At 39.0% G+C, this 12,304-nt stretch overlaps 1 protein-coding gene and 1 pseudogene across 6 annotated transcripts in view; both read left to right on the top strand.

The window, feature by feature from the left end:
* N4BP1 (NEDD4 binding protein 1) overlaps positions 1-12,304 on the top strand; it is a 73,384-nt gene that overhangs the window by 21,579 nt on the left and 39,501 nt on the right. The gene's annotated exons all lie outside the window — the stretch shown is intronic.
* LOC135968795 (small ribosomal subunit protein uS5 pseudogene) lies at positions 4,187-10,621 on the top strand (annotated as a pseudogene).

Here is a 12,304-nt window from a genome sequence, read left to right as displayed (position 1 = left end):
CTGTAGTCAGTAGCGGAGGTGTATCACAAGGAAGAGAGGAAAGAAGAAACCACTTGTTAATGATGAGACTGGATAACCATGGTGTTTATACAGTAACCAACAACATCAGGATGGAGGAGAGTTAAAATCTATTGAGGTATAGTACATAACTGTTTCTTAAGATTGGAGCAGTACGGCCGGGTGCGGTGGCTCAAGCCTATAATCCCAGCACTTTGGGAGGCCGAGACGGGTGGATCACGAGGTCAGGAGATCGAGACCATCCTGGCTAACATGGTGAAACCCCATCTCTACTTAAAAATACAAAAAACTAGCCGGGCGAGGTGGCAGGCGCCTGTAGTCCCAGCTACTCGGGAGGCTGAGGCAGGAGAATGGCGTAAACCCGGGAGGTGGAGCTTGCAGTGAGCTGAGATCCGGCCACTGCACCCCAGCCTGGGTGACAGAGCAAGACTCCGTCTCAAAAAAAAAAAAAAAAAAAGATTGGAGTAGTGTTTATCTGAAAGCTAAGAACATACTGTGGGCATTGCCAAGGCCCTAAGGCCTTCCAATCTGTCTTGTAAAGTGTGTAGTCTCTAAAAAAAAAAGTTAAAAGTTTTTTCTGTACAAAAGTATCTGGAGAAGACCATGCTTCCTCTTTGATTTGACAGAAACTAATCATGTTGAGCTATTTAAGAAACTTAGAATACTCCAAAGAAATTAGTTTTAACATCCTTCTTGTTATAAGGTGAAAAAAATAAATCTTTGTGATTTCCCAGGGACTTTAGGAACCTCCAGAGATAGTTTAGATGTAAAAGAGTTGCATACTACTCAGCAATAGAAAAAGATAAATTACTGACTGATACATCCAACAATGTGGATTAATCTCAAAACTGTTATGCTGCATGGAAGAGCCTTACCAAAAGAGTATATATACCGTTGTAATTCTGCTCTTGTCACATTGTAGACAAGGGTAAACTAATTGTGTAGTTATGGTGAAAAAAAAAATCAGAATGATTAGAACAAAACAACTGGAAAAAGACATTAAACCCAGACTGAGTATTAGATTAAGAGACTGTTTTGCTGGGTGCAGTAATGACATTGTGGTTATATTAAAAAGAGCATGTGTATGTATGTGGTAAAATTATATACTTGGTGGTTAAGCATGGTGGTGTGCACCTGTGGTGCCAGCTACTGGGAAGGCTGTGGTGGGAAGATGGTTTGAGGCCAGCATTTTGAGGCTGCAGTGCACTGTGTTCACACCTATGAATGCACACCACCTGGACAACATAGTGAGACCCGTCTCTAAACAAAAGTGAAAAATTATTTATCTGTCTCACTTGGAAATTAATCACATATTCCAAAGAGTAACCATTAATTAATATCAGTTTAACTAAAGTCTTGAAGTTAATTAATGATCTTGGAAGTTGTGCTTATACTGACAACTGAGCAACTTCCAACTTCTGGTATCAAAAAGTTTGGCTGGGCGCAGTGGCTCACATCTGTAATCCCAGCACTTTGGGAGGCCGAGGTGGGTGGATCACTTGAGATCAGGAGTTCGACACCAGCCTGGCCAACATGGTGAAACCTCATTTCTACTAAAAATACAAAAATTAACCGGGCATGGTGGCATCTACCTGTAGTCCCAGCTACTGGGGAGGCTGAGGCAGGATAATTGCTTGAACCCAGGAGTTGGAGGTTGCAGTGAGCCAAGATCGTGCCACTGCACTCCAGCTTGGGCAACAGAGTGAGACTTTGTCTCAAAAAAAAAAAAAAAAAAAACAGGCATGGTGGCACATGCCTGTAATCCCAGCTACTTGGGATTAGAGAATCACTTGAACCCAGGACATGGAGGTTACAGTGAGTCGAGATCACGCCAGGGCACTCCAGCCTGGGCGACAGAGTGAGACTCCATTTCAGAAGAAAAAAAAAGTTTGTCAATATTATAATTTTATTTAGTTGAACATATAATTTTATATGATCTTTTTTTTTTTTTAAATAGAGACAGGGTCTCACCATGTTGCCCAGGCTGGTCTTGAACTCCTGAGCTCAAGCAATCCTTCTGCCTTAGCCTCCCAAAGTGCTGGGATTACAGATGTGAGCCACCACACTGGGCCAAATTTTATATTTTTCATAATCATAAATATATATGAGTAATATTAGCTTACCTCATCAGTAAGCCAGTAAAGCTTAGGAAGTTTAATCTGTGAGAAAAGCATTAAAAAAAAATGTGTAGGCCGAGTGACGTGACTCACGCCTGTAATCCTAGCACTTTGGGAGGCCAACTGGGTGGATCATTTGAGGTCGGGAGTTCAAGACTAGCCTGACCAACATGGTGAAACCCCATCTCTACTGAAAGTACAAAAAATTAGGCATGGTGGCAGGTGCCTGTAATCTCAGCTACTTGGGAGGCTGAGGCAGGAGAATCACTTGAACCCAGGAGGCAGAGGTTGCAGTGAGCCGAGATCACGCTACTTCACTCTAGCCTAAGTGACAAAGCGAGACTCTATCTCAAAAAAAAAAAAGTATAGATTTATTATATTCTACACTGGTAAAATCAGGGAAAGGACATCTATTTTTAAATTAGTATTAAAATAATCAAATAATACTGATTTGCCTAAGAATTATTTTGATTACACAAATTTGGATTCTTAAATAACAATGATTTTGACCTGTTGGTTTTTGTGAGTTTTGGAGTTTTTCTATTTGTTGTTGTTTTTTTAAGAGATGGTGATCTCTCAGTGTGTTGTTAGCTGAACTCAGAACTCCTGGGCTCAAATGATCCTCCTGCCTCACCCTCCCAAGTAGCTGGGAATACAGGCATGTATCACTACACCCAGCCTGGGTTTGGTTTTGTGTCCTTAAAAGGCTAACGTGTTTAAAGTATTAGATGTTTAGTTTCATTCTGTTTTAGGAATTCTAGAAATATAGAGTTAAGGAAGTTCTTGTAATTCTCTGTCAACCAACTAGAATAGAGATTGAGAAACTTTATAATCTAATGTATTAATAGCCCTGGAGATACTTCTTATTCATACCATGAAAAATAAGGCTTTTCTTATATCACAGATGCACAGAGAACTTTCAGCTTCAACAGTCTTAATCACAGGTAAAAATTGAGAAACACATAACTGGTCCACATTTCAAAAAGACAGTTCTTTCAATGGTCCTGAGACGTGATCTTGCACTAACAAAAACACAGATGAGACTAAAACCAGATTTTCTTGAGGTGTCTCGTCTGACAGAAAATAGATCCCTATTGTCTACCTGACAGATCACAATATGGTCAGACCATGAAATCAGATTCCTAGCCAAGATCAGTTATCAGCCATGCATAGAACAGATTCATGTATACAGAGGGTGCCGTTGAAACTGGCCTAGGGATTCGTATCCACTGGTCTCTGGGCCAATGTGGACAGGGACATGTGGCTAAGAATCATCAAACGAAAACACATTATCAGAAGAAAAGGAGACAACAGAGAAACAGCAGAAGTAAAATTCTCTGGCTGTTTCTTATTCTCTTGGTACTCTGGGAGCCAAAATGAGACATGCTTAGGTTTAAGGAGCTGATGAAGTGCCCTTCTGGGACGACTCAGTTTAGTAGCTCCAGCAGATGGGAGTCCCTTTGGGCATCTGAGTGGGTGCTACTCTACTGCCAAAGTGTAAACATTTTTTTGAAGTTATATAGACATGGCTTTCAGACAGGTAACTCATGAATGAGGGACTAGCAGGAATGTAGAAGTAGTTCAGAGAGCACTTGAAGTTTTTAAATTTATTTTTTAAATTGACAGATGAAATTGTGTTTATTTTGTATCCATGATGTTTTGAAGTACATAAGCAATGTGGAATGGTTAAAGCTAGCTAATTAACATGCCTCACATAGATGTCATTTTTGTGGTGAGGACACATATCCTGTTGGCATTTTTCATGACTACAATATATTGTCATTAACTATAGTCACCATGCTGTACAATAGTTCTCTTGAATTTATTCCTACTATCTAACTGTAATCTTGTGTCCTTTGACCAGCATCTCCAGAATCCCTTCCCCAAACTGTGCCAGCCTTGGATAACCACCATTCTTCTCTTTTTTTCTAGGAGACCAGCTTTTTTAGATTCCACTTACATCATTTGTCTTTCCATGCCTGGCTTATTTCACTTAACCTCATGTTTTCAGGTTTATCCATGATGTTGCAAATACTAGGATTTCCTTTTTTTTTTTTTTTTTTTAATGGCTGATAAGTATTCCATTGTTTATATTTACCGTATTTTGGTATTTGCAAGAGGGTCCTGGAATCAATCCCCCGTGGACACCAAAGGATGACTGTATATAACATTTTCTCTTTTATTATTTTATTTATCTATTTACTGAGACAGGGCCTCACTTTGTCGCCCAGGCTGGAGTACAGTGATGTGGTCACAGTTAACTGAAGCCTCAAATCCCTGGGCTCAAGCATTTCCCCCACCTCAGCTTCCTGAGTAGATGGGACCACAGGCGAGTTCACCATCATGCCCGCCTACTTTTTAAATTTGTTGTAGAGATGGGGTTTCCCTATGTTGCTCAGGCTGTTCTCAAACTCTTGAGCTCAAGTGATCCTCCCACCTTGGCCTCCCAAAGTGCTAGGATTACAGGCATGAGCCACTGCACCCAGCCAATAATTTTTTTCATGTACAGTGGTCCCCCTTATCCACTGGGGATATGTTCCAAGGCCCCCAGTAGATACCTAAAACCTTGGATGGTACTGAGTCCTATGTATACAATGGTTTTTTTTTCTATACATAGATACCCATGATACCATAGATACCATTTTAAAGATTAAATTATACACTAGGCACAATAAAGGATTAACAACAATTACTAATAATAGGAAAATATAGCAATATACTCTAATAAAAGTTATTTTATTATTAAGTGGAGAACCTTCATCTCTGCATTTAAAGTAAGCAAGCAATTTATTGCTTCTCTTTGGCATGTCCAAATTGCCAACATTACTACTCTTGTATTTTGGGATCATTATTAAGTAAAATAAGGGCTACTTGAAGACAGCCACCTAGATACTGCTACAGTCGATCTGATAACCAAGGCAGCTACTATCTGTTGGGCAAGTAGTATATACTGCATGGATACACCAGACAGAGGAATGATTCCAATACTGGATGGTGGAAGATTTCACTGCACTGCTTAGAAGAGGGCACAATTTAGAATTTATGAATTGCTTACTTCTGGAGTTTTCTATTTAATATTTTCATAACATGCTTGACCAAGGGTAACTGAAACCACACATAATGGGTAACTGACTACTGTACCTGTTGGCCATTTGTATATCTTCTTTTAATAAATGTGTCTATTCAAATCTTTGCTCACTTTTTACTTGTTTTCTTGCTATTGTTGTTTTGAGTTCCTTTTATATTTTTGGATATTAACCTCTTATGTATATAGTTTGCAAATACTTTCTCTCATTCTGTAGATAATCTCTGTTCATTGGTTTCTTGCTTGTCCAGAAGCTTTTATTTGATGTAATTCTTTTAGTCTATTTTTGTTTTTGTAGCCTCTGCTTTTGAGGTTATATTTTAAAAAATCATTGTCCAGACCAATGTCACCAGGCTTTTCCTCTATATTTTCATCTAGTAGTTTTCATAGTTTGGGGTTTAATCCATCTTTAGTTGATTATTGTACATGATGTGAGATAAGGATCTAATATTCTTTTGCATGTGGTTGTGTACTTTTCCCAATATATTTATTGAAGAGATTGTCCTGAGATATCATTCCATTTATTTGTGTCTTCAGTTTGTTTTGTCAGTGTTTTCGTTTTCTGTGTAAAGATTTTTCAACTCCTTGGTTAAATTTATTCCTAAGTAGTTCACTGTTAGTATAGAAACACTACTGATTTTTGTGTTGATTTTGTATTCTGCCACTTTATTGAATTTATTAATTAGTTCTGTTTTTTTGGTGGACTCTTAGGGGTTTCCTATATAGTAAGATAATTTCATCTGGGAACAGTTTAACTTTTCTCTTTCTAGTATGGATGTCTTATATTTCTCTTGCCTAATTGCTCTAAAACTTTGAATACTATGTTGAAAGAGTGAGCTTCTTTGTCTTGTTCTAGATCTTACAGCAAGAGCCTTAAATTTTTCCTCACTGAGTATGTTATGAGCTGCAGATTTGTCATATGTGGCATTTATTGTGTTGAAGTGTTGAGATTTTTTTTTTTTTTATCATGAAAAGGCATGAGATTTTATCAAATGCTTTTTTGGCGTCCATTGAAATGATCATATGACTTTTGTTTTTCATTTGCATTTGTATTTGTTCAGCTATCCTTGCATTCCTTGGATGAATCCTACTTGATTTTAGTGAATAATCTTTTTAATGTGTTATTGAATCCTTTTTGCTATAACAGTAGTCTCTTGTCATTTGTGGGTGATCTGTTCCAGGATCTCTCACAGATACGAAAATCTGCAGCTGCTCAAGTCCCTGGTATAAAATGGTGTGGTGTTTGCATATAATCTATGTATATTTTCCTATATACTTAAATCATCTTCTTGACCTACTTATAATGCCTTATACAATGTAAATGTGATGTGAATAGTTATATTCTTTAGGGGATAATGACAGGAGAAATGTATGTGTCCAGGACAAATGTAATTTTTTTCTGAGTATTTTCAATCTGTGGTTGATTGAATCCATGGATGCAGAAACCACAGATAGAGAAGGCCAACTATATTTTGTTGAGGGTTTTTGTATCTGTGTTCATCAGGGATATTGGTCTGTGTTTTCTTTTTTTGTTTTATCCTCATCTGGTTTTGGTACCAGGGTAATGCTGGCCTCAAAAATGAATTTGGAAGTATTTCCTCCTCTTCAGTTTTTTGGAAGAGTTTGAGAAGAATTCATATTAGTTCTTCTTTAAATGTTTGGTAGAATTCAGCAGTGAAGCAAGCCATCAGTTCCCGGGCTTTTCTTTGATAGGAGACTTTTTATTATTGATTTAGTGTCACTTATTATTAGTCTCTTCAGGTTTTCTAGTCATAATTCAATCTTGGTAGGTTGTATGTGTCAAGGAATTTATCCATTTCTTCTGAGTTATCCAATTTGTTCAAGTGTAATTGTTCATAATAGTTTTTTATGATCTTCTGTATATCTGCATTATCAGTTGTCATCTACTTTTTCATTTCTGATTTTGTCTCTTTTCTTAGTCTAGCTAAAGTGTTATGAATTCTTAAAACCTTTTAAAAAACAACTCTTCATTTTATTAATATTTTCTATTTTTATAGTCTCTTTCATTTATTTCTGCTCTAATCTTTCATTTATTTCTAATCTAATCTTAATTTCCATCTGAGTTTCACCATGTTGCCCAGGCTGGTCTTGAACTGAAAGTGGGGTGTTGATGTTCCCTACAATTACTGTATTATAGTCTGTCCCTTCAAATCTGTTAATATTTGCCTTACGTACTTGAGTGTGTGCATATATATATACACACACACATATATATGGTTGTTATACTGTCATGCTGAATTGACCCCTTCATTATTTCATAATGACTTTGTTTCTTCTAATAGTTTTTGACTTAGAGTTTATTTTATCTAAGTGTAGCTTACGCCTGCTTTCTTTTGGTTTTCCATTCACATGAAATACCTTTTTCCATCCCTTCACCTTCAGTCTGTGTGTGACCCTATTGGTGAAATGAGCCTCTTGCAGGCAGCATATACTTGGATCTTTTTTTTTTTTTCAGTCACTTTTCTGATCTATTTACATTCAAGGTTATTATTGGAATACAGTTGCTTGGTTAGATATAGATTGGCTAATATCTTACAGAGCAATGACATTGTAACCTTTTGGGTTATTTTTCTAGCAGACTGAGACAGTTGACATCTCTACTGGACAAAAATCTACATTTTAATGCATAACTTCACAGTCTAGACCCTAACCAATAATGAATAATGTGTTAGGAAAAGGTATATTTCCTAGAGAATTAAATAATCTTTGAGTAGGCCTAAGAGAGGACTCTCTTATGTTTGAAAGGCCATTCTTTCCCCTTATTTAGACGTATTTGATAATTTTATTTAACTTTATTCAAACTACTAAAATGAAGCTCCCTTTCCCCCTTTTTGGCCATTCTTTCCCTCTTAAACAATGTTAACCATATCATTGATAACTAGGCTGGATGTCAGCCTGTGTTCCTAAACCTCCTAATTCCTGTTCAGACATGTTCTTGTTAGACATTTATTGATTAGCTCAGGGTTTCTCAGCAGTGGCACTGTTGACATTTTGGGCAGATAGTTGTTGTGTGGGTTGTAGGATATTTAGTAGCTTTTCTGGCCTCTACCCTCTAGTTGCCAGGAGCATCCTCTTGGTTGTGACAACAATAATGTCTCTTGGCATTGTCAAATGCCCCCAGGAAGGGCAAAATCTCACCTAGTTGAGAACCGTAGTTAAATGACCAAACCCAGTTCCCACTCTTAATATAATATATTTACAATCTAATAGAGCTGTGATAAATGCTATAGTTTAAATAATAAGATACTGTTATGTATAGAAAGCAGAGATTAATACACTTTGGATTTCTTAGAAGGTACTTTTGGGTTAGAGTGGAAGGAAGAAAAGTTTAAACTAGGTTACAGAAATAAGCACGTTAAAGTCTAGACTACAGGGACTTTGAATATTGTTCTCAGAGTCTTGAACATTACTCCTACACATTGAAGAGCTTTAGAAAGTTTTTGAGCAAGGAAGTGAAATTGGTATGTTTTCAGAACTTTGGTACTGTAACAAAGGAGTGGAATGTGATAAGACTGAGTGGTAGGAAGAAGAGTTTAGAATTAGTTGCCGTGTCCACAAGACTCAGCACCTATGTCACTGAAAGGGAACTTGGGCCAAGGATTGAGTGGAAGAGAACTGTGAGCTCTGATTCAGAACTGTTAAGTTTGAGGCATGTGTGGGATAACCAGGAGGAAGTACTCAGGGGGTAGTCTTGCAGCCTAAAAAAATGTTAATGGTTGCTGCTTCTTTGAGAAAACATCAAATGACAGATGACGCCAGTGTAGCTAGGGCTGGTGAGGGGGTGGGGGTTGCAGTAGTGTGACCCAGAGCCCCTGGGGGTCCTGGGATAAGGAACTACAGAGGCTTCAGCAGGGGCATCCAGGGCTAGGGCCCCAGCCAAGGACAAGAAGTGTATGCCCATTACCAAGCTGGGCCACCTGGTCAAGAACATGAAGATCAAGTCCCTGGAAGAAATATGTCTCTTCTCCCTGCCCATCAAGGAATCTGAGATCATTGACTTTTTCCTGGAGGCTCTCTCAAGGATGAGGTTTTAAAGATTATGCCAGTGCAGAAGCAGACCTGCACCGGCCAGAGCACCAGGTTCAAGGCATTTGTAGTCTTCAGGGACTAGAACGGCCATGTCTAGTGTGGGTGTTAAGTGTTCCAAGGAGATGCCATCCAAGGGGCCATAATCCTGGCCAAGCTTTCCATTGTACCCATGCACAGAGGTTACTGGGGGAACAAGATCGGCAAGCCCCACACCATCCCTTGCAAGGTGACAGGCCACAGCAGTTCTGTGCTGGTGCGCCTCATCCCTGTGCCCAGGGGCACTGGTGTCACCTCGGCCCCGGTGCCCAAGAAGCTGCTGCTGATGGCCGGTATTGATGATTGCTACACCTCAGCCAGGAGCTACACGGCTACCTTGGGCAACTTTGCCAAGACCACCTTTGATGCCATCTCCAAGACCTACAGCTGCCTGACCCCCGACCTCTGGAAGAAGACTGTGTTCACCAAGTCTCCCTATCTTGACCACCTCGTCAAGACCCACACCAGAGTCTCCATGTAAAGGACCCAGGCTGCAGCTGTGGCTGCAACACAGGGGTTTCATACAAGAAAAATAAAGTGAATTATGCCTGTTAAGAAATGTTAGAGGTTAGAGGTGGAGATTTGGAGTTATCACCAGAACAGTCAAATTTACAATTATAGCTTGAAGAGTCTGTGAAAGTATAGTTGAGGGAGAGGACCGGGAGAGAATTTTGGGAAATTTAAGCAACAATAGACAAAGAAAGTAAAAAAACGGGGGACTAGTCAAAGGTAGGAAGTATCTCAGAAGAGTGGAGAGGAAAGAACTTGTCATGGGGAAGTTGGTCATGCTACATACAGCCCAAGCAGAATGAATACAAAGGAGGAGACTGTGGGCTTGGCATTAGGCATCATTGTTGGCATTCAAGAAAGTGGTTTTGGTTTGAATGGGAGTAGATCCAGAAGGCAAGAGATTGCCAGTGAAATGGGGCTTGGGCTACTTTTTTCAAAAAGCGTGAAGCAAGGCCTAGTGGCTTACACCTATAATCATAGCACTTTGGGAGGCTGAGGCAGGAGGATTGCTTGAGGCCAGGAGTTTGAGGCTGCAGTGAGCTATGATCACACCTCTGCACTCTAACCCGGGCAGTAGAACAAAACCCTGTCTCTAAAATAAAAATGTGAAGATGAAAGGACAGAAATGGAGTAGTTCCACATATCAGCAGTGGATTTGAAGGAAGCTTTCTGTAGGATGTGGGAAACCCAAGATGTTTATAGGCAGAGGGGCAGCAGTGAAGTAAACAGAGAAGTGATGAAGCAGTAAACAGAGAAGTGATGAAGCCTGAGATAAGGCAGAATGCAAAGACATGACTTTGAAAAAGCAGGAGGGAGAAGGAAGTCGTGAAAGGTAGAATTTTTAGATGAAATGGAGGAGAAGTCAAAGGGATTCACACATTGACTTCTGGACTCTGATCAAATGCACTTTTTACTAAGAATGAGAAGAATGACAACAGAGATGAGATTTGGGAACTTGAAGAGGTTCTGTGGGTAAGAGTGAAGAAAAAATCAGGAGAGCTGAAAGTTTTTGAAGCTGTCAAATTATGGTGATTTGCAGATGTAGTGGGGATAGAGTCTAGAGTAGACACAGCTGGTCCTGTCTCTAAGAGTACACTCAGAGTGACCATGCAGGGAAGTCCTTTCCTATGGGGCAGATAAGCACCCTTCCAGGAATGAACTTCATAGACATTTTAGAGATGAGGTTAAAGAAAAAGATGGAACAGACAGCAAATGTTGAAATTATATTGGGGAAAAATGGCTAATAAAGGCATTATTAATTTGATAGCAATCTTACTAATATAGATGGCTAGATAGAGACCTAAAATGAACCTGTTACAGACTTACAGATGAATGATTAAAAGTCTTTTTTTCTGAGGCTTATGTGGTACTTCTAATTCATGTTTATGCTGTAGGACTCATGTTAATGTCTGAAAGTTATATTCTCCTTTTCTCTTAGAGATAATATACAACACTTCTTATGAAAGAGTCTCCGGAAAAAAAAAAAAAAAAAAAAAAAGCATACTAAAGTGTGCATCCTGTGTTGAGAACTACTGGTCTGAACCATTTTAGAAATCCCTCCTTAATATTTTAACAGCTTACTTGCCTGTGTAGTTTCTTTTTCCCCAGTGACTTGTGGTTGACTTGACCATCTTATATTGCGCCATGGTGGGGTGATGCTCCTCAGTAAGTATGTCATATCTACCCCCATGGTAGCTGGTCTTGGGCTGCTGTGGTTTTTAACCATTGTGTCTGCCTTGAATTTGTTTTTTGCTCTGTTTGTTTATTGTCATTTGCTCTTGTATGCTCTTCAGGTAGCACCCAGTGCTACTCCTTCTACACTTACAGTCAGCTGCTTCTGAAAATATGCAGCCTGGGTGAAGCTGGCAGAGCCTCTTTAGTGTATGCCCATACTAAAAAGTAGAAGATGCTGAGTAGTGGTAGTGGTGTGAAGAAACATTTCCCCAGGTCAAACCTGCACACTCTTGAGCCCCTGCTTTGGTCGTTTCTGGTTTTAGCTGTGTTTTGAATGGTAGAAGTTGCCGGGAACTCCTCCTCTCTGGATTTGTGAAATGTTATGATAGAGTTGAGAAAAACTGAATTTATAAAAGGTAGAATAATACAAATTCTATGTACCACGTAAAAGAAAGTTACTTACATATCATGCCCCTCCCCCTTTTTTCTTGAAAGCCTGAGTAAAGTAAAACAGAGTAAGAACATTGTAGGATGGGGGAGATATTTTTAACTAACACTAAAAATATGCAGATACCAAGTACAGCCAGTTCAAATGATGGATATTTGGATTGCATTATCTTCCTTATGAGTGTAAGTAGTGGCCAAACATCTCAAATTTAATAATGCTGTATACTTTATTGTTCACTTCTGAACTCGAATGTAATGATCAGTTGTTCAGAAGAATAATCAGTACTTCAGAAGAATAAGTTGTTAATGAAATCTGAATCTTAGGGGATAATTGTTTTGGGGGCACCAAAAAAAAATGGGGTTGAGC

This window comes from Macaca fascicularis, chromosome 20, assembly GCF_037993035.2.
Source record: "Macaca fascicularis isolate 582-1 chromosome 20, T2T-MFA8v1.1".
Lineage (NCBI taxonomy): Eukaryota > Metazoa > Chordata > Mammalia > Primates > Cercopithecidae > Macaca > Macaca fascicularis.
The sequence above is the reverse complement of the archived record's forward strand: the minus strand, read 5'-3'. Positions and strand labels throughout refer to the sequence as shown.